We start from the raw sequence: 23409 nt of genomic DNA on the forward strand, positions 1-23409 counted from the left end.
AGCAGCAGCCGTCAGCACTGGCAGCTCTCCATGAAGCTGAGCATGGGGATGGTATGACCTTCAAGCGGCTGGGACCAGCAGGAGAAAGACATATAAGACACAAATAACCAAACGGTGCATATTTTTACTTTGCAAATCACCTTGAGTACAAAAGTGTCTGCAGGCCATGCTCAGAACTCCACCTTAACTCTGCAGGAGTGTTATTTCTGCAGAAGAGTAAAGGTGACAACTACTGACATGAGTGAGCTAACAAAAGCATAGCAGGACCATCTGAAGGTCAAAAAGAGGCTCAGATAACACACAAACACACACTGCAGAGGCTACCACAATCACAAAATCCGCAACAGCTGTATGGTCCAATAAGACAGGCAGATAAATAATGTGAAAACAGCATTAAAGCTTCCTCTGCTGCACACAAACCTGCTGTTTAACCTTGTATTTATTTACAGGTCCAGCTGCATCATGAGCATAATTGTAGATATACTTGGTAATATGCTATGTATGATGATGGCACGCTTAAACCAGATGGGGGCAGGAAGTGACATCACTGGCTGGGAAACTACACTGGAGTAGGGGCAATGCATTTTACAAAATCCTTAGTCCTGCTGACCTCCTACATCCCATCTTGCCAGACTGAGGGGTACAAGAGTCTGAAGGTGTATGTCTATTCTGTGTAGCTGGAGATAGACTGTATCACTGTTTTTATTTCACAGTTATCTGGGAAACCTCCCATACAAAGTGTTCGGGAAGGACAGGACTTTTCAGAAAATTCTCAGAAGGTGATTGGACGAATGTTTTGTCTGTCACATTCATTACAGGCTAATCAGAGTGACAAGACAAAATGAGGTAGTAGGCATGTAGAGCTCCAGTTGTAGCCTGAGCTCCGCAGACAAAGTTTATGAGCGGCAAAGCTTGTCAGTGGATAAAACTCATGCCATGGCAGGCTGGGAGAACATGCAAAACATCTCTGCCAAGAAGAAGCCTTCAGCGTGGCTCTTTCATCTTATTTTAATTAAAACATGTGGCCCTGTTCTGATAATCCTGCTGCCATGTTCTTGCTACATCCAAGCTGATTGCTACACCGGCAGCAGCCAGTGTCCTGCCCAGCAGGTCAGGAGAAGAGCGAAAACACCTTTTCTGTCACGAAAAGCTTTCAGTCCTGTCCTTTGCTTTTTATTTCATAAAAAAATACAGTCCAACTCTGATAAACTGCCGCTGTTCTATAGCTACATCCGAGCTAAATGCTACATTGGTGGCAGCCATTGCTACCCTTTCACAGTAAAAGTTCTAAGGCACGCACATCCCATAGGGTTGAGTACTGGGTGAACCAAAAAGTATATCAGGCAAACCAGAAGAGTTTGATGAAGGGCTAGGGCCCGAAACGTCACATGTGGTGATAATCATTAAATAAGCCTTTGGAGCAGCTTCTGGTGTGTGGACAGTTAAACTAAACCATGGCTATTGCCTCATTCTCCATAAATGATTGGTCAGGCCCATCCAGGCACAATCACTTAAGACTGGAGCTTTGCAAAATGGACTGACCTGATTGACAGACATGGAATATGGCAAATCCTTTGGCTTTCATACTTGCCTTTCTGCTACTTAAAATGATGTTGCTCTAAAGCCAGACGGGGGCAGGAAGTGAAAAACAATGGCTGGAAATCACTGTGAAACTAAAGTTTTAAAATGGCCTGCACGTAGCAGGTATTATCAGAGAAATTCTACATACGTTGGGCCTGATCCCATCCTTTGACCGAAAAGTGATTTTCCCATGGGCTATTTGATTTACCTGGCATAGAGGTGATGAATATAAAAAAATACATAGTCCTGCAAACCTCCTACTTCACTGCTAGACAGATGAAAAGGTGAAAGAGTCTCGAGGCTTACGACTATTTCATGTGTAGCTAGAGCACCTGCCTCTGATTACAAGCAGTATTGCATGACTGCCCCCTTGTTTTTACTGATGTAAGTATGTTTGCTCGAGAATTGTTATTTCTTATTCTTATTTTAACTCTAAAGTAACTTTACACTGCTAGATGCAGCAATAGCATCAAACACACATTACTGAATGTTATTGTACATTTCCAGAAAGTGTTCCTCCCCCAGTCTTTTATTCTCAAGGCCTTGCCTACACATAGGTTGGTAGTTTTGAAGACAGATGTTTTCCTTCTCTGTTTACAAAATAATCCCATCTGCACATTCTTAAAAAAACATCTTTGTCCACATGAAAACATAAAAACGCATCGTTTTGTGCTGTAAAGAGCACGCAAATTTGTCTGAAATCAACCTTTACACTTAATATGTCAGTGGAGGATGCCTCTATACTTTGGTTATGCTTGAATTTAAACATTCAACCTACCAGGATTTTATGTTATAATTTTCATTCAAAATAAAAGTAGTTTTTTGTTATCTTGACAGGGATAAATGTCACCCCAGTTTAAGACAGTAAGAAGTGACTAGAGAAAAACGTAACAAGAAATGTTTTTATTTTTTTATTTTAGAAAAATCTCTTTTTTAACTGTATTGCTAACCTCTCCTACACAGAGAACATAACTGAACTTCAACTCCATCAAAGTACAAATGCTGCCGCATTAACTGGACTTCAGTGAGTCATTTTGTACATGCACTCCTGTGGTAATCAGTTTGGAGCTGTCTTCTACCCTTTAAGTCATAGTTTTAGACCAGACATGTAACAGTACAGCATTTTTTCAAATAAATAATTAAGAAGTCAATATCATACAGTACATCTCTTCACATGATATTCCCAAATTAAGACACTGCTAAAAATGTGATTTACATTGTCAACATGGACTTAAAAATGTATTTTGAAATGCAAAATTAAAATTAAAATTGTGATAAACATGATTAATAGTGACTGACTATCAACATTCAGCGATTAATCACGAATCTCAGAATTACTCACTTGAAAGCCCTAACAATAAATTTAGATTTATCCATATGGTAGATGATTTCCCTCTAAATAGAAATTTAGCAGAGATTGTGAGCAGCAGTGACAAATAGCTGCAAAGACTGCACACTTTAACACACAATTCCTCTTTTGCCTGTAATCATCTCGTCCTCATTTAAATGACTGCAGGAGAAATTGGCAAGCAATCCCAAATTCATTCATGTTGGTTCATTTAGAGCGGATAAAAATACACCCTGTACTGTACACAAACTCTTTCATTTCTGCTCCTTCTGTCTCAAACACTCCTCCCACATCTTGTCCCCCTCTCTAACCCTATGACCTCCCCGTGCTCTCCCTGCCTCCTTCCCTCTCCTCTCATGAGCCCCGTGTGGAGTCGGCAGGCCCCCCACGTCGTGAGCCTATTAACAGTCCTCAGCTCACTGTAATGATGCCTCTCCTTATGTCTGTGCAGCTGCTGCATTGTGAATGGGGAGGATAAATGTGGGATCCTCAACATCCGCATCATTGTTTCACTGCCACTCTCTGCTGTCATGTGTGGTAGACAGAGGAGGAGCCCACTGATGGATCTGTCTGTCCACTGTCTGCACCACTGATACATAAGCTTTACACTCCAGATACTACAAATAACACTGCGTTGTAATTGTTGTTAGTTTTCCTACATTAGGCATGAAAACATTTTCCTTAGTGTGTCCTCCACAAACAAATGCATGTTTTCTAAAAGGACTTATGAACCATTAAATCTGGACTGCATTTTTACATTTGCTAAGATTTTAATGATTTATAAGCTTGAAAGTTTTTGCATCTGGTCCAGTAGTTTCTGCAGGTTTTTTTTTTTTAAATCTCTTTCAGGTTCAAAATGTTATATTATTTGTCTGAAATTATTACATAAAAGATCAGTACAGAAATTGAGCATTTCTTGATGAGTAGGATATACCAGTAACAGTTCGATTTCTTGTTTCAAATCCCTTTCAAAGGAAACACATAATTTACTTGAAAGAAAACAGAAGGATCTGGTCTTCTACTGCCTCACTACTACAAATGTTACAATGGATCAAGACAAACTAATAAAAAACTGACTTAGGGTTGAAAATTAAAGATCCTGTAAAGCGAAAAAGAATCTGTATTTAGCTTTGTTGTATGACAGATTAAGAACCCCTAAATCAAATTTCAGTCAACTAAAAACATCTCTAAGTTTATGAAACTAAGCTTCAAAATCATGAAAAATGAGGGAGTAAAATCTGCTCCACAATGGTGTGGGCGTTTCTGTTGAATGAGCTGAAGCCACGCCCACTCAGGAGAAATACAAACCCCTCTGATTTAAAAAATTCTACAATCTGAATGTTGACCTTATGAGCCGAATGCAGCTGCCAGGCTCTGTGCCAGAGAAGAGACAAAGTCAGTTTTCTGGGTCAAATCTCTGTTGTGATGCTTTAAACCAGTGATACTCAACCCGCGGCTCCTTAGTGACCAGTTGCGGCTCTTTAAAGGCTTCCATTAAAAACAAAATCCTCCTGAAATCTTTTATAAATGTGAAAACAGTCAGCAGTTAATACTCAATGCAATAAGTCATATCAATAAATCTAATTCGACACAAAGAAGACAGACTTTAACTGACAAATTCAAATGAAAACTTGTATATTATTACCCTGGCATACGCGCTGGAGGAACGTGCGTAAAAGTGAGCAGAGGAAGTCCGCTGACGGTGTGTGTCTTCAGAAAGTTCGTTCATGGAGGTGTGCTGTCTTGTGTTCAAAGTGAAGCTTCTAACGTCCTCGTTTAAACACATTCTTTCAGTCACTTCCTGTCCATGCTCTCTCATACTCGTATTTGACGATGACTTTTGTGATGCACATCATCATCAATAAGCCAAAAATACACGGATCACATTTTTAAATAATGTAAAATTAAGTAAAACTTGCCCAAAAGTGGGTTTTTTTATTTGATCTTAAAAAATAATAAATACTGTCACAAAAGGGTAGAAACAGAAAAATTAAGGCAACAAACTGGCAGAACGATTTGTGAGGGGGAGCTGCAGGTGTGAGGCAGGGACGGTTTTAGCCATTTGGAGGCCCAGGGCAAAAACCAATATGGGGACCCTCCCCCTTTAGCTGAAAGCGATAATAATGACAGGAAAAAACTTACATAAACAAAAACATATGCTTATCTTCAGTGAAATATCCTTTCTTCTGACACTATACAGACAATTTTATGTAGCCTGATTCATCCCGTTTAACAACACAATAATCCACCAATTCACTGTTTCATTTCAACTATGGATAGATTTATTATCACATCCCCAGGTTGGAATGTGGCTCTCGCAGAAGTATTTTTAAGACAATGTGGCTCTTGGGTAGAATAAGGTTGAGTTCTGCTGCTTAAATGATCCATAAAAAACTCAAAACTTCATCTCAGAAACCTCTGACATCAATGAAACTACATTTTATACACTGTGTGGATGTCCTCCATAATGTCCTCAGACATTAGGCCTTGTCAGGTATTTAAGAAAACAGGTTTTTCTGTGTGTGTCAACCTTACATACACACACTCACAGAGTTTTAAATCACTGAAGACACACCTTTTTGAAAACTCCTTCCATGGTGAAGATTTTTAGAAATTGTTTACTGGAGGAAAATGGTTTCTCTTTGTGTTTTTACTGTTTGGCATCAATGGTGTGAAACTCTTGGGATGCTTACACAAACTTACAGGGGTGTAGTGGTTTTTGTATTAATGATGGTTCAGGGTCATGGTTCAGTGTATGTAGTTACACAACATATACTTTTGAACCATTAAAAAAAGAAAACAAAATGTGTCAGCATTTGCCTACCAATCTGGCTGGCAGTAATGCTGGTAAGTGTTTGCTATTCGCTATTAAACAAGGTACAGAGAAGAAGTCAGCTTAACAAAACAGACTAACAAGAAAAATGGCCTCTGCAGCAAAAGCAGCAGCAAAGCTAGTCTTTTCTTCCCCCCTCCATGTCCTTGCATTTTTAAAAAAAAGCCTCTGGATGCAAAAGCAGAGTGGGTTGAGGATAATACCACCCTTAATAAATTTAAAAGACTATAAACTGACCTGTCAAAGTACAGAATACTGACTACAAGAATGCATTTAAGCACCCTGCTCAGACTCAATTGCAACGTTGCATCTTGTGTTTGCATGAGCCAGTCTGTTCTCCATCACTGACGTACAAAGAGTCAGGGTTTCACACAAATAAACACTGACTGGCTTTTTATTAACAATGGTGTCACAGCACACTTCACAAATCATGCTTCAAAATACATGTATTTTAATTTCCATTTTACATTGTATTTATTCTAAATACTTTTTCCTTGGTTGCCTTTTATTTTGCATATTCTTTTTGACATTCTGGTAATTGCAGGGGAACGATGAGAGTTTTCATTCGCCAAGAACATCATTCCTATCTGTGAGTGAGCTGCTGCCCCGTCACAGTAAAGGACAGACTACTGTTGGCATTGTGTGATCTTCGCCATGTGTCCTCAGAATAAGCAAGGCTGTAAGCTGCAAAAACAAGAATGTATGAGGAGCATTCTTTGAGCAGACCATTTTGCTTTTAGGGATTTTGGTGCATTTATCAGAATTCTTCTTATGATTATTATGATGGTTCATTTCATAAACTTGCTGGATTTATGACAAAACGTTCATGCCTTTTTGTCAGTTAGACCTCAAAATATATAAACTCAGCAAGGGTTAACATTACAAGAATTACCATTAAGATAGGGTGTACTTTTTGACCAGCTAATTCGGTCAGCTTTGTTTGTAGTAGTAATTGTACCTGTCAGAACATGGGAGTTGTTAGTCTACCTCTCTATAAACTTTTAAGCTTTGTGATTATTTTTGCATTTAAGACAGTAAAAGGTTGCAGAGGTAAGTCTCAGGTTGGAAAAAACCTGAATACGACTTCAAGACTTCTCTGGAATTAAAAATGAGTAAAAAAGAGAGTAATTATACAATCAAAAACACAGAAATATAGTTCCAAGACCTTCAGTCTTGAATAGACTGTTTTTTTTGCAAATAAATGTGAAGGATTTTTAACTATCATACCTGCCTAAATAAGTTTATAATCATTTAAGCTCAAAGAGAAAAGAGTGACTTAATCTAACAGGTGAAGCTGAGGATGTTTTAAAGATCATGTTACAGGATCATCACAAAAAGAAACAAAGAAATATGCCGGTGGTCTCCCACTTAAAGGAGCTCATGAAATGCTTTTACAACAACAATAAACAGCCCACATGTGTTTTTGCCAGTTTCCATCAGTGTGTACATTATGTGTCCGTGTTTCATGAGAAGGCAGACAGCTGCTGCAGGCTCCGTCAGTCAGCTGCCGTATTTATAGAGCGATGACCACACAACACTAACAGCTGCATCACACAGAGACACACAGCAAGACGACCACAGGAACCTGACGTGTTCGGCGCTCTTATCTTCGACTCTAACAGAGCTGAAAGCGACGTTCGAATCTTTGAAATCCTGTTCGACAAACTCTACGTCTGTGCAGGATTTTCAAACAGCTCTGTGTTGAGACATCAAACGCTGAAACAGCAGCAGGAGAGATTTACAGTCAGAGACGTGTCCACTGCAGAGCTGAGGGAGACGAAGGGTTGAAATAAATCATTATAAAAACGTGTCACTGAAAGGAGCGGCATGCAAAGGAATGAGAGAGCAAGGGGGTCAGTGTGACAAACATTCAAAAGGCTGGAGACCAGGTTCACAATCTGAGGAAAAACTCGTTAAAAAGGGAGAAAAACTTGAGTTTTGTTTGGGGTTTAAAGACTCAAATGTAAATCTTATCCAAGGTTTTTCTTTGTAGTTGATTTGCATCCAAAAACTCCTGCTTTTTTTGGAACTTGATCAAATAGTCTGCCATTTTTCCTAATAGAGAAAAACAAACTATTACTGTTGCTCTTTATTATTCTGATAATTACCATTACTTTTATAATCAGAGCAACAGTACTTAACTTTTCCACCTTATAAACAGTAGTTTCAAACTCAATCTAAGTGGAGAATCACTTTTAACATGGAGAATGTAGTCCATTCACATTCCACAGAGACCCCTGACCTCTTTCAGCACTATGTAACTTTGGCAGTGGGCCACAGTTATCTCACAAGAAGTGCATGTAGACCATGTTACAGCACTGGTTCACACACCAGCTTTTAGCTCAAAAGAAGCCAGTTAGCTCATCCTAATGATGTTTGATACTCAGGCTGAGAGACAGAAGAGGACGGTGGCAGATCAAGCAAAGAAGAAAAGTGAGCAAGCAAGAAGTGGGACCAAAAGCAACAATCCGATGACAGAGTGCACATCCCTGTGGATATTATTCCCAGCAGACTGCTATGTAACATCAGGGTTGCATTGTTTTTGATGTCATTGTTGTGTTTCTTTGGCAGCCTCCCGAGTGCAGAAAGTGACCTGATACTGCTGGATAAATTTGCTTACAATCACACCAGAAAGTTGACTCTTTTCCTATTGAACTTATAGATAACTTTAATAGTTGTAACTGTACAAACTAATCTCAATGAGCAAGCAAGAAATAGCCCTCTCTAATGTAGCAATTTAGCCATTTACTGTAAACTACATTAAAAGAGTTCAGTACTTAAACTCTGCATGCAAACAACTCTTAAACAATTGGCTGTGGGTGCTAGTAGTAGTGCTGGGCCATTTATTAAGTTTCAGTTACGATTATGATTTTAGCTTCTGCAATCATAAAAACAAGACAATCAAGGCTGCACAGTAACTGTGCCTCATGCTGTCATGCACTCGTTCTGACTGTGTGGAACACAGAGTACATGCTCCCACCTATGACTGTTCCCAGCAATGTATCTGAGCAACTAAATACATTTCTGGTGAACAGTGAATGAAACATTTCAGTTTATACGTCGTGAGTGATAACGTGAGTTTAACTTAATTTGAGCAGAAAGAGCACTGATGCTCTGTGAGGTAGAGAGAGATTAAAAAAACAGCTTCGGTGAAACATTCACTGTATGCACCCTGCTCCTTGTACAGCTGAATCTGTTCAAGCAACAATCTGATCAAATGTCCAGCCCCTTCCACCTCTGTTGCCTATTTTTTATTTTTTTTAAACTCCATATGATGCAGATTCTATACAGCAAACTTGTGCTTCATTTTCATGGCAGAATTTGTCATATAAAAGGAGAACATCTGTTTTAAAGTGTTGGTGCCTTTGGGCTTTGCAGTGCTTCAGGTGCCAAAAATGCTTTGCATGTCTGCAGGAAGTTCAAGTTGGCACTTTCCAGACAGCTTATCTCTTTCAATATGTAGAATTCATCTATGAAAATAAAACGTAGCTTTTCTTTTTCGTACCTACACCATATGGAGTTCAGGTTTTATTAAAAAAAAAGACTTCTCAATTAAAAAACATAGTGGGCAACAGAGGTTTTTCGATTTTTAGAAAAACTGGCAAAATATACAATTTGAAATCATTAAAAAGATTATTTTGGAAGGCATCTGGCGACCCTATCTCAGGGTCTTGTGACCCCAAGGGGGTCCCGAACTCCAGGTTTAGAACCACTGCTGTATAGAATCAGTCCTGATGAAATTTATAAAATCAAGAAAGTTTGACACTTTGTTTCACAGCTGTGGCTGCAAGGCAACACATTGATTTACTTCGGCCTAATCATTTAAAAATGACAGATGCAGATGTAAGATCAGTTCTTTATCGTGTAAAATAATTATGATCTCCGTTTCAATAAAAATAGAAGTGATAAAGATTATTGCCATAATCAACCTTTGTTTAAAATGTGGTTGCTAATATTACTGTCTATGAGGGTGAGACAACCGCACTATGCTTTGCATTGCATTTCTATTAAATTGTTTCTGTAAATGGCCTCTAAAGCTTTTTGTTTGAAATTTCATAAATGACAAATGTGATGTTCTGGTTCATGGAGATTGTACATCAATGCTCAGAAAAAAAATCGACTTTTTCAGCTTTTATGACATAAAAACATCAACAATTCATAAATCACCAGTATGATAAATGGGGTGAGGAAGGGAGCACATATGCAGGAATGTTTTCAAAATGTTACTTGCTTTAATATTTGTTAGACCATTTTTTTATGTTAAACGTCTTCATTTCAATGACTGATGAAATGGAAGAGTAAAGCTTTATCAAAACTTCTGATATTCAGTTGTATTTTCAAACCAAAGCTGCTATAAGTGAAAGAGAGATAAAGTAATGTCTAAACTGCACAAATATGTTGGCAATGTTTGGGAATAAAACATGCCAAAGTGAAGTCTTGAAAGTAATAACCAAAACTGATATGGACTAAAACTGCATTAGAGCTTAAAGATCTGGTATTGTGACAATCCTGGTAGAAAGGTACTGATTTTTAAGTCCATGAGACCACAGAGCCTCCTGTTCTGAATGCCTTATTGTGTTGTTATCTTACACTGATAATGGTCGCAGCGACACATTTACAGACTAGAAACTTTGATTAATTCTCCCTGCACAACAGAGTGAACCCAGTGTAGTTTAAAATAGTCTAGTACTTACAGATAGCAGATCATTGTCAGGTATCATCTGTGGGCTCCAGTCTGCTGTGTCAGCTCCTTTAATGAGAGAGGAAATAACACGTTAATTAATCAGCACATCTACAATAAACTTTTTTATTTAAGTCCCATGGATTAAGGTGCATAGTGAATTTAAACTTGCCACCTTAAATGCACCTCTTTTAAGGTAAAAGTCTGGTATGGTTCCAGAACTTTGTAAAAATTCAAAAGCTTACATTACTGATTGTGTTGACAGGGACATAAGATTGAGGTTTATTGACATCAAATTGGGCAGATGAGGTTATAACAAAGCTTTGTGTGAATTCAAGCAGGAGGATCATTTCACGTGCATTTATCCTTTCCTGCACCCCAACAGACAAGGCTTGATTTTAAATCATCATCAGATCTGTAAAAAACGACTAACAGACGGATATGTTGTTGACAACATGCTGCATATATATAAACTGTTGAGACTTTTGCCTTTTAATAGAATGAATCAGCAATGCCTACTGTTTAAAATGACCGTAATGTTATTTGAATTTGAGAGTTGTTTCCTCTTACGCTAACAGTCACACTAAATAATAGACATTAAAATAACTACAAAAGGAAGAAAATTATCACTTAAGTTTCCGTCCCTAATGATGCCATCCATTATCTACTCTGCTTTTTGGGCTGCAGGGTGGCTGGAACTGATCCCAGCTGTCATTGGGCAAGAGGTGGGGTACACCCTGGACTGGACACCAGTCAGTTACAGGGCTGGTGTTTATGGAATTTGGGAGGAAGTCTGAGTATCTGGAGAGAACCTACAAATGCAGAGAGACCCTGTCCATCCTGGATTCAAACCAGGTGACAGTGGTCAGGTGGTCTTGAGGTGATAGTGCTTACTACTGCACCACATTGATGACTAGTTACTTTTTAAAATGTAAGAGCATTGTAACAACCAACTGGTGTTCAGTAATTCAGCCCATCACTGCTCCTCACAGCACAGGAAAAATCTGCCAAGACTAAACTTAAGAATTAAGATTCTGTGTTTGAATGCTTCCCAACTGTGACAACCTCTTAAATCCAAGTATTTTTGAAATTGCACAACCAAGACCAAGAGATGAAAAAGACAACTTGTTGTAGCAAGATTTACTATGGTAGAATTATTCATTATCTGTGAAAAGTTGCTTATTTTATTCCATCGATCCATCTTCTTCAGCTTATCTGCGGCCAGGTTCCAGTGGCAGCAGTTTGAAAAAGGTAACCCAGGCATCCCTCTCCCAGACAACGTTTTCCATCTCCTCCTGGGGGATCCAGAGGGATTCCCAGGCTAGATGGGATGCATAATCCCTCCAATGAGTTCTGGGTCCTCCCCAGTGGCTCCCTCTAGTTAGACATGCCCAGAACACCTGGAGGCAACCAGGTGGCATGCTGATCAGATGCCCCAACCCCCTTAACTGTGTCCTTTTGATGTGAAGGAGCAGCAGCTCTCCTCTGAGCTCCCTTTAGATATCCTGTTTCCTCGCTCTATCTGTAAGGCTGAGCCTCCTGAAGAAACCCATTTCAACCGCTTGTCTCTGCGATCTGATTCTTTCAGTCACTACCCAAGGCTCATGACCATACAGACGGTAAGGGTTGAAGCATACATTTAAAGCCTTGCCTTCTGACTTAGTTCTCTCTTTACCATGACAGTCTGTTACAATGCCTCCAATGTTGGTGTTGTATACCAGCATACCTTTCAGTCTTATAGTCCACTTTACCCTTACGTTTAAAGATGACCCCAAGATGCTTGAACTCCTTCACTTTAGGCAGAAACTCACTTCCCATCCACAGGGAGGAATCCACTAGCAGAGAAACACGGCCTGAGACCTGAAGGTGCTCATGCAATCTGCCCCAAATATAATTGCTATTGTCTCAATGAAGGCTGCGTATTATGATTGCCAAACTGACCAGCAAAAGTTGTGGCATTAAGGTGAGTCTATGTAGATCATCTTAGTTTGAGCATGAAGTGTTGATTTTTTCAATTAAAAGTTGATTCAAATGTTCGTCGACTACTTTTTTCCATGAGAAGACATGACAAAGAAGCAGGGATGAAAATGTTCTATATTTTTTCACTGTGTACATAATCGGTAAAAACAGTTGGAGAGCAAGTTTTAAAGTAATAGAAGTATTAATAGTGCATTAAAATAAGTGTTTTGTTTATATGTTTTACAATATGAATTATACAACCCTAATTTCAAAAAAGTTGGGGCACTGTGTAAAATGTAAATTAAAACCATACAATGACTTTCAAATATCATACACCCATATTTTATTCACAGTAGATCATAAACATAAGCAACATATCAGATGTTAAAACTAAGACATTTCTGAAGTTTTGGGAGAGGAACGTTGTCCCATTCTTGTTGGATGTAGGATTCTAGTTGCTCAACAGTTGAGGTTTTCTTTACTGTAATTTTCATTTTATGATTTGCCAAATGTTTTCTATTGGTGAAAGGTTTGGACAGCAGGCAGGCCAGTACAGCACCCGGACTCTGCTGTTGAGACAGATGCCGTATGTTGTTTAGCGTTGTCTTGCTGAAATATGCAAGGACTTCCCTGACAAAGACGTTATCAGGATGGGAGCATATGTTGCTGTAAATCCTCCATGTACATCCAGCACCGATAGTGATTGCCTTTCCAGATGTGGAAGCTGCCAATACCATAGCTACTAGATACCACCAGAGATGCAGGCTTTTAAAATTCAAATTTTGATAAATCTGACCACAGAACAGTTTTCCTTTTTTTTTTTTTTTTTTACATTTTTTTTTTTTTTTGTAAATGAGCTTTGGCCCAGAGAAGACGCCGCATGTCTGGATTGTGTTCACTACAGATGTAACAAAATTATTAACATCATGGTGACAAAGGAGTCTCAGTGTTGTCATGGAAATGTCTCAAACAACAGGTCTTTAGGGCAAGAAGTGTAGGTTTCCCTAGTGAAAGGAAATGGGAACTACAGTTCTACCAGTCCTTGTGTACCCATCTTCCTGTACACCAGTGTTCCCCAACCATTTTTCCTTGAAGACCCCCCACCCTGCCCACCCCCACATGTGCCTAAGAAAAGTGGACCCCCCCCAACAACACAAATCAAAAAGGTGGGGACAGGGCCATGTTTACAACTGCTTACCAGATGTGTAAGCAGCCCACACTATAGGCACTAATGTGAGACTGAGGCTTTTGAACTGTGCGCTGATAACGAGATGGATGGTCCCTCCCCTCTTTAGTCTGCAGGACACGCAAGTCTGTGGTTTTTTCAGAAAGAATTACAATTTTGATTCAACTGACTAGAGAGCAGTTTTCCATTTTGTGTCAGTACATTTTAAATGAACATTTCTGGGTCATGTTCACATTTGGCTTCTTTGCATGATACAGCTTTAACTTGCATTTGTGGATGGCACAGCCAGCTACAGTATTTTAAAGATCAAGGACATCCGTTATTGTCCTTTGGCCTTCTCCCTTGAATACTGAGATTTATCCAGGTTCTCTGACTCTGTTAAATATTATGTTCTATATATGGTGGGATATTCATAGTCTTCGCAACTTTACAATGAGGAACATTTTTCTGGAATTTTTCCACAAATTTTTGATGCAGTTTTAGGCTGATTGGTGAACCTCTGCTTCTCTAAAATGCTTCTTTTTTACCCAGTGATGTTTCTGAGCTGCTGCCAAGTAATCTGATTAGTTGCAAAATTGTCCTCCAGCTGTTTTTCATTTGTACCACTTACTTTTGTAGCCTTGTTGCCCTGTCCCTACTTTTTTAGATTTGTTACTGCCATCAAATTAAAAATGAGCTAATATTTTTTATGAAATATGAAAATGTCTCCATTTTAGTATCTGATATGTTGCTCTATTGTTAATGAATTATGGGTTTGGGAGATTTGCAAACCATTGTATTCTGTTTTTTTTTTTTTTTTTTATGTTTTTGAGTTTCCATCGTTTAACTAGGCCAGAACTTTCAAGAGTAAAGACAACAGAAGTTAGACAAATACTAAATGGCATTTCAATCTAAAGAAAAAGACTAAATTCAAACTATATGGCTAAATTAACACTGGAGTGAAGGGAATAAGACAGTGTTGGTTAAGGTGACCTTCAGCAGGGTCTGGACTCCCGCCTGCCCCTGCAGAGCTCATACAGTGTGTGTATGCCTGAAAACAGCAGGGTTTTTAGACTCATCTCTCTACGTAGATATAGGCCTAATAATATAAAAGCAATTGGATAGAATCACTTAAATAGATGCTTATAGCCTCTACAGAGGATCCAGAGTATTTTTAATGCGTTACACCTTGCTTAACTTATGAAAAAGAGTCTGAATGAAGCCGAGTGAGACCTTGATGACTGCAGCAGCGCTGAAACAAAAGAAAGCCAGAGAGTCGGAAACGTCTGGTCAGGATTTCAGCCTGATGCTGCTCCAGTGTATCCTATTAAACTATGATACATCCCATTGCACACGCTCAGTCATCTCAGCTTAATTGCTAAATGGTCAAAAGTTGGCTTTGAGGTGCTTTAAGGTTGGCAGAGACAAAGAGAGAGAGAGAGAGAGAGAGAGGGGTAGGGAGAGAGGGAGGGAGGTGGGTTCATCCTGAGTTTGAGCTCAGCTGTGATGTAACTGTGGACGATGGCTGTGCCGCAGTCAATTTAGGAGGCGATATCCTCAAACGCCCTCTACTCCCCCCTCCCTCTCCCTTTCTTCCTCCTCTCTCTCTCTTCTTCTTGCTGCTGTCATTTATCTCTTCCACACCCTTTCTTTCTTGCTTTGCTACAAAAATCTCAAACTAAGCCTCATGCAGACCCTAATTTTATCTTCCCCTTCTTTTCTCCCCTCTCTGGCTGTCAGCTCGTCCATGCATCACTGCTTCCCCTCTCCTCCCCTCTCCTTGCCTCTCCTCTCCTCCCTAAGGCTGCAGCATTAACCTACACACTCACACTTAAGAGAATAATACCTCTCGCTAAATTCATTTCAAAAGGACTCTAGTGGTGTGCAAGGCGTTAGCACGGTTCTGTCTGTCCACCCCCACAGTGAAGCTGCACATCGGATAACCTTACTGCTTTTAATAACAGTATATCCCCAAGACGTATATAGCTCTACTATATGTTTATGGCCCTCTCCACCTTTTCCCTGCACCACTCTCCTCATTTTGCCTCTCCCCCTGTCGATTCAGGTTACACCATTGCAGAAAGGAGGATGTTGCAGCCTGAAAAGCCGACAAGCACCCGTTTAAAAAGATTATTTATGAATCATGCAAGAGCATTTAGGGATGTTGTGCAACACTTTCATGTGTGTTTCTATACATTCATGCATGTGCGCGCTCAGCTCATCTCTACTCTCTCTCTGAGTGATGGAGGGTGGGGTAATCTGCACCCGTTGCCATGACACCAGACAGCCCTTGCTTGGCGAAGGCACGTAGCTTCCTCTCTGCTCTATTTCCCCGGAGCCCTCCACTCAGGAGTGTGTGTTTGTGCGTGCGTCTGGGAGAGTCATATATGCTGCACATGATGCTCAAAGCTAAGTGGAAAAATAGAACATAGACCTTTTTTCTGTCTTGATTTGTTGCAGCAAAGGGGGATTTCGTACAAACAACGCCAATGTGAAGGCAAATATTGTATGTTTACTTCTTAAAGCAGAGGTGAAAGTGAAAATAGCTGCAGGTACATATTGAAATTTTTATATCCTTTTGCTTCGAACACGTTGAAAAAATGCTGGAGTTCCCTACAGCAGACATTCACTGTACGCCAACCACATGTCTTATTTTTACAAGCAAGGTCGTTCCTCCTCGTGGACGGTGTCTGTTTTTATTTCACCTTAATATCTGAATGACAATTTGTTCTACAAAAACCCTGAACAGCTGGGATCTTGAAGCAACCACCAGTTTTATTACACAAATTGCAGCGTCCTGATCCATCCTGCTGCAAGGGAAAAAATGAGGAAGAGCTTTTGTTCAAGATTTTTCCTCAAATTTTCAGCCACAAATGGGTTTAGGAAATCTCATAAAGCACAGATAAAGCCTCCTCAAGCACGTTAAACAGCCCCAAAGAGACAGAAATTTAATACAGAATACCGGATTTGTCATAAATATTAGAAACTGCAGACAAATGCTTCCCTGCAACTGAAATCATTTTATTTAGGCATAGTTTAAACTTATATTCATGCTTTTATAGACACCAAATTACCTCTGCTGTCACCTTGCACAAACGAAGAGGGGATCAATACCAAAAGCAGGGACATTTGTCAATATTTTCTTCCATTTTTTTAAATATTGAACCCTCAGGGCATTAAGACATAGGAAAAAAATGACTGCTGCAAAGTATTATAATCAAAAAGTGACTCAGTCCGAATTTCAAGGGAGCCCTCGTGCATTTTTAACAGCCCATAAGTGACATAAATTTAATAGAAAACATCTGGAATAAAATGCTTCTGTTTTTGTCTTAAATATTAGGCTCTGCAGGCAACTGCATCATGTAGGAAATACATACAAACCACTGCAAAGTGATATAATCAGTGACTCAAATTCATTTTTTCACCTCAGATTAAGACAGTCATGGTCAAGATTTAAAGGGGCCACACGTTTTAAATATATTTTTACATTTTTCTTAATTATTTAACTGTGCAGACACTCGGTGTAAGACATACAAGAATAGTAAGCTCACAAAATGTCCTGTTAGGGTCTTTAACTCCAGGCGGTGGCAGCGTACAGACAAACGCATTTAAGCACTTAACTTTTGGCAGGTTGTCACCAGGCTAAGTGCTGAAACGCGTTTGTTGTGGTCCAGGATTAAAGACCCTAAGAGCACTTTTTGTGCACTGACTGTTCAGTTTTTTGTATCTTTCTTTTGTGCACCTGAAAGTTTTCGTCGCATAGAGTTTGCTTCTTTGCCCCATAATTTATAGTGTAAGTGAAAAACGTGATTAAATTAAATCACTGCTTCCACTTAGATTTAGGGCATCCCAGACTTCACAGCATTCTGAATGACCACGCTTTTTTATTATCAGATCTACGTCTGAAATATCTCATCAGTGTTTGGCTTAATTTAAATTTCATTGAGCATCCCCAATGAAATCCTAGATTAGATGGATCAGGATCAAGACACACGGACAGTTTTCATTTTACTTGAAACTTATTACAATCCTTTATATCCTTAAGAACACTTGCCTAAGGTTTTTCTCAATTTGCAGACTTTGTATTGACTGATTTCAGGGAACAAAACAAAACAGAGGAAACAATCAAACTTCAACATGATCTGGACTTTTTCTACTTTCCAGACACTCACACACAACATCCTGAGAGTTGCTCTGTCATTGTTTATTTAATGATCAACATTTCAGGAGTTGCTTTTCCTAAAAAGTGTCCCAGCAATCTGAATCAGCTCATCTAGAATTTTTAGTCTGAAAAATAACCTAAGTTAAAGACTTGATTTGCATTTATATTTAGTATTCCCCTTTGCTTTTTCAGTTTTTTGTCTTGCAGCCTGATGCTACAGTTGTTTATATTCATTTTTTTCTATTATTAATCTGCACCCAGTACCCCATAATGACAAAGTGAAAACAGAATTTATGAAAAATCAAAAACTGAAATATCACTTTGATTTAAGTATTCAGACCCTTTGCACCAACACTTCAGATGTACAAAACACATGAAAGCTCATTTGGAGGTTGCAACAGAATTCACATTAAAAGCCAAGTTGGCTTTCATGTGTTTTGCAATAAGGAGAGGCTGCAGTAATGGTTGTCCTTCTGGAACTCTGTCCCGTCTTCACACATGATCTCTGGAGCTCAGTCAGAGTCACCATCAGGTTCCTGGCCACCTCTTACGAAGTCCCTTCTCCCTTGATTGCTTAGTTTTGCTGGATGACCTGCTCATGGAAGAGTCTTGGTTGTGCCAGACTTCTTCCACATGAAACTTATGGAGGCTACTGTGCTCTTGGGAACCCTCATTGCAGCAGCTTTTTTTTTTTTTTTCTCTCTGATATGCATTGTCAGCTATGAGGCCTTTTATAGAGAGGTTTATGCCTTTCCAAATCTTGTCCAATCAATTTAATTTATCACACTGTTGAAGGTTGCTAAAGAATAAGTTTTGTTAATATAAAAATCCAAAACAACTATTTTAGCTCTACTTTTCTGGATTGATTGAGCACATTTTTTGTTTTAAGTAAATCAAACTCAATCATTCTAAGTGTTTTTGTCATTGTTCCCAGAATGCCTTTTGGGATTAGACACTTTTCACCAGGAGTTGAGTTACTGACTCAGAGAAGTCCTGCCTGTACCAAGCAACAATAACATACAATGGATGGTATGCTGAACACAATGGAAGAGGACTTCCTGGTTTGGAGTGCAGTTGTCACTTATCCCCACACAAGAATCACTTCACTTTTTCTTATGTGTCTCTGCAGGCATTGGGTTAAAAAAAAATGCATCACAGCATTAAAATAACTTGTTGCATGTCTTATACTAAGTTAACATGGGTCAAAGTTGAGAATATGAGAATTTGTTTAAAGATTTTCTTCAACTGTTTTCTTGTCGCTGCAGTATAAGCTTCGTGAAAAATTTGACTATGGCTGAAACAATCACACCAGTGGATGGTTTCCACTTCTTTTAAGCCTCACAAGTTAGTTATCCACGCACATATCTGTGGAGATTCAAATTTTTCCAGCAAATTGCTGCTTCCAGACCTGATACAATTACTTTTCTTAGTCTCACAAGGCAATCAGGGTGTTTTGAAAGCACTCTGCTCACAGCTCCTGGAATCCTAATAAAAGTGTCCATGCCAGCCCCGATCCATCTATCTATCTCCAGACTCCAGCCCAGATGAATAATTTAGCAGGCTATATTTCCAGCCATCTGCTTCCCTCTCTTACTCTCTCGTTTACTCTCTCACTTTCTCTGCCTCCACATCTCTCCTTGCCTCTTCTCGCTGAAGTCCGATTCTGCTCCTTTTTGCTCATGCAAAACCCCAATTAAAAAACATGCAACTTGGTGCTCCTTTCTCTATTTCGTTTAAGCGTACTTCTCTTGCATCAAGACAGATTTTAAGGGAAAAAAATTAGGCCATTTAGCGCTACATTCCCATATGAGCTTGCACTGTAAGAAAATGTAAGAATCCAGCTTGTTTATTATAAAAAAGAAGCTGTTTAATTGGAGCTGTGTGCAGCAGCAGCAGAGGGAAGCAGCCCTGATTCTGCTAATGATCTCTGAAACTGTCCCGTGGTTAATAAAAGCCAGGGGAAGTCTTGAAAACAAATGTACATCCTTTATCAAATCATTAACTGTCATCAACATCTGCAACAGTGCCTGTCAGAGCCCAGCAGAGGTCAGCCAAGTTCCTCTTTTCCTGCCAGCATAATGAGCAACAAACCACATGTTCCTTCAAAGCGGCATCATTTTTATTATCCATGAGTACATGAGTGACTGATGACCCTGTCATGGTCAGAGGAGATCACTTTTAAAGCATCCATAATATAGAGTTACATAAATGGTGATTAGATGTAGTCTGGGATTTCTGTGAGACAATAGGAAGGTAAAAGCAGGGATGGTTTTTCAATTCATTATAAGATTGCGTGAAGAAAAGGTGACAAAATATTAATAAAGTCCTCAAGGGAGGTTCATTTTAATGGAGGGAAAATGACAAGAGAGAGTTCATTCAGGCTGGTGTTGCACAAAGTTTCAAGTGGGGGTTTTGCAGCTTTTTTCCTAACATTTTTAACCTCAGAAAAACAAAAGGTGATGTTCTTCAACCTTGAATCATCAAACAACATAAAGTGAAGTGTGCATCCTTCACTCCCAAATCTTTAAAGTTCTTTTGAGCAGCTTTGTTAGTTTGAGTAGTTTTAATCAGTTTTTCTTTTCTACAAGTTCAAGTCCCTTCAGTCTGTTTCCTTGTTTATTGACTGTTGATCCCAAAGAACACAACATAATCATCAAAATTACAAAAAAATACATTTATAAAATATTCTACTCCAAGAGAGGACCAGAAAGGACAAAATCCAGCCTCCAATAGGGCTGGGAAATAAACTGAGTTTTAGATTATAAGTATTTTAGTGAATGAGATATACTTAGGGTTGGTTTAAAGGGTCAAAGTCACAAAAAAATATATCTAAAAAGTGGAGGTGATAAAAACTTGTCAATAAAAAAATGGAGTGATAAAATGCATTTAAATTGAAAAACAAAATTGATAAATTCTAAAGGGATTTGATTAATTTGGGGTTGATTTGATGAAAAATGTCACTATTAGAGCAAAATAGTGGCAAATGTAATCATTTTGATTGTTTTTCATTCATTATTTATCATTAACATCACAAACATTTTCATTTATCATTTAAGTAAAGAGGCCTTCAGGACAGAAGAAGATAATTAAAGTGATAAAAATGTATGTGATTTTACTTATTGAACATAAGAAATATATGCGAATTGTAATATTGATAGATAAAAATGTTTGTGAAGTGAAAGTAAATACAGTAATAATATCTTTTATTTTTATCATTTACAACATGTAGTTTTGTAACTTCCACCTTGAAAAAAGATCACACTTCCACTCAATTCTGCACTCAAATGTCTCACACTTCACAGCAGAGATTAAGAGTTTTTAAAGACTTTTTGTTACTATTTCATCACAAAATTACCATAATTTTTAAGGCAAGATATTTATGTTGGTGACTGTTAATATTCACAGTTTCACAAATCATAAACTTTAATTTTAAATTTGTTTTTTTTGTTTTTTTGTTTTTGTTTTTGGAGTTGCGAAGCTGGTGAAGTCAGCCAGCAGGCCCTTCAGAGACACTCCTGAACCGCCACAGCAGCTGGCAAAAGCATCCAGAATCAGAAGGCATATTTGTTATTTTTCCAACCTTAAAAACATCACTGTTTTCATCACATGAAATTTCAAACACTATCAACATGTTTTTTTGTCATTACTGAATGTCCATATTTGATCATTAAAAATCATTTAAGGTAGAATAAAATGTTTTTAGTCTTGTTTTTTGTCTGCTTTTTAGATAAAGACAAATAGACTGCCATGAGAAGACTGACCGACCACTTCTAGCCCAGGAAGGACTTGAGTTGTATGTTTTAACTGATATCAGTATCAGCTCAAATCACTTTGGCAATAAATATGAACAGTATTGTGCAAAACTTTTAGTCATGTTTGGGCTAGAAATTGAAGCTCAAGTAAGGAATAGATGTGGCGATTGACACAATCCTGGTAGTGCTCTGGATGTCTTTGCATATTACTAGGGGCATTTCAGCAACTAGCAGCACCAACAGCATTTCAGGGGCAGAGCCAGTGGTAACCAGGGCCCAACAGGGCCCCCTGAAATCTTATCTTATTATATCTAATTATTCTTACTTGTTTAAATATCCTCAAGGCTAGGAATTTGAAAGTGGCCCCACAATTCTTATATATTTCTGTATGTGGCCCTCTGAGGAAAAAGTTCGGACACCCCTGGTGTAAGGAGTGGATGTGGCAGGTAAGTATAAAGGGTAATGTCCGGGTAGTTTGTGGGGTTGCCACAAGCCCCTTGTTGTACTGTGGAAGTCCCAAGGCCCCAAAAACTGCTGGTGGTCTCCACATGTATCTCCAGGGGCACGGACAAAAACTGTTGTTGGGCTTGACCTTGGCTGTTTCCCCATATAAAAAGCAAAAATAAAGCCTGAGCAGTTTGGAATCAGTTAAAGACCCTGTCAAGTAAAAATAAATCTGTATTTAGGTTTTTCGTATGGTAGATCACTGTGTTATGAACCCCCAGGTCAAATGTCAGTCAAATAAATCATCTCAAAGTTCTTAAAATTAAGCTTCAAAAAGTTCAAAAAATGAGTCAGTAAAATCTGCTCCAGGATAGTGTGGGCATGTCTTTTGAATGAGCGGAAGCCACGCCCACTCAGGAGGAATATGATCCTCTCAGGTTTTACAAATGTTACAATCTGAATGGAGGAAAGAACTCACACCATCACGCCTGTCATGAACTGATAAACAAAACATGCATGACTATAACTTTGCAATGAAACGTGAACATTATAGAACAGTACAACAGTGAATTCCTTTGCACAAAATAATCCAAGAAGTCCCTGCTCCAGGTGACTGCTTCCTTCCACAAAATTGTAGTGTTAGAGGGGCGGGGTCATTCCCCACTGTGAGCTCATGACATCATGAGCCCACATATTGACCCCACCCACATGAAACCAAGCCAGGAAAGAGGTGAAATGGCCTAAATCCAGAATTCAGTCACATGTAGATCTGTGTTTTCACATGTTTACAGCAACAACATTCCAACATATCTAGAGTGTTAAGACACAAACTTGGATTTCACTTTACAGGGTCTTTAAAAAAATCTGCAAAAATTTGTGTGAAAGCAAAAATAGCAAGTACACCTTTTTGCAAGACACTGAACAAGTGAAATTTTCGAATTGCAGAGGCGGATTTTAAAAAGACAACCCAGACCTCACTGTGGCTCTTTATAACTGGAGAAATTTGATGTATCTAGAATTATCAGGTAAATGCAGCTTAGAATACGTGTCTTGCAACATATTTGACAGAAAATTCAGTAGAATTTGAGCTTTACAGCACAGACTGAGTTTATTAAGTAGAAAATGACCTCCTTCTCTGATATTTAGCTGTATAGAGTTTTAAAAAGCCAAACTACTTCAAGTGAAGCAGTTTCCCCCAAATTTTCAGATCACAATTTAGCATAAAAAGTGTCCTCTGGAGGAAAAGGCCGAGAGAGATGTTAAACTGTCTGTTCAAATGTAAATGCATGAATGTGCACTGATGCTTCTAAGTGTAGAGGATTGGGTTTGCATGCTAAAAATGGCCCCACAAATGCTCCCTCCTCTGGTCTATCTATATTCATGCTCTCTGTGCTGGCTAGCTGCTGACCCTGCTGCTCAGGTTAGCTGGCAGCCTGACAGACTGGCTGTAAAGCTGGCTGGCTGCTCTGCCCTCATGTAGCCCC

The 23409-nt window shown here is 38.9% G+C and overlaps 1 long non-coding RNA gene across 1 annotated transcript in view; it reads right to left on the reverse strand.

Annotated features, from left to right (window-relative positions):
* LOC121519090 overlaps positions 1-23409 on the reverse strand; it is a 181984-nt gene that overhangs the window by 112219 nt on the left and 46356 nt on the right. Inside the window, exon 2 of the long non-coding RNA XR_005992689.1 lies at positions 10457-10512. This is a non-coding gene — a long non-coding RNA (uncharacterized LOC121519090). The remainder of the gene's footprint in view (positions 1-10456; positions 10513-23409) is intronic.

The sequence above is a fragment of the Cheilinus undulatus genome, linkage group 2 (assembly GCF_018320785.1).
Source record: "Cheilinus undulatus linkage group 2, ASM1832078v1, whole genome shotgun sequence".
NCBI classification, from domain to species: Eukaryota; Metazoa; Chordata; class Actinopteri; order Labriformes; family Labridae; genus Cheilinus; species Cheilinus undulatus.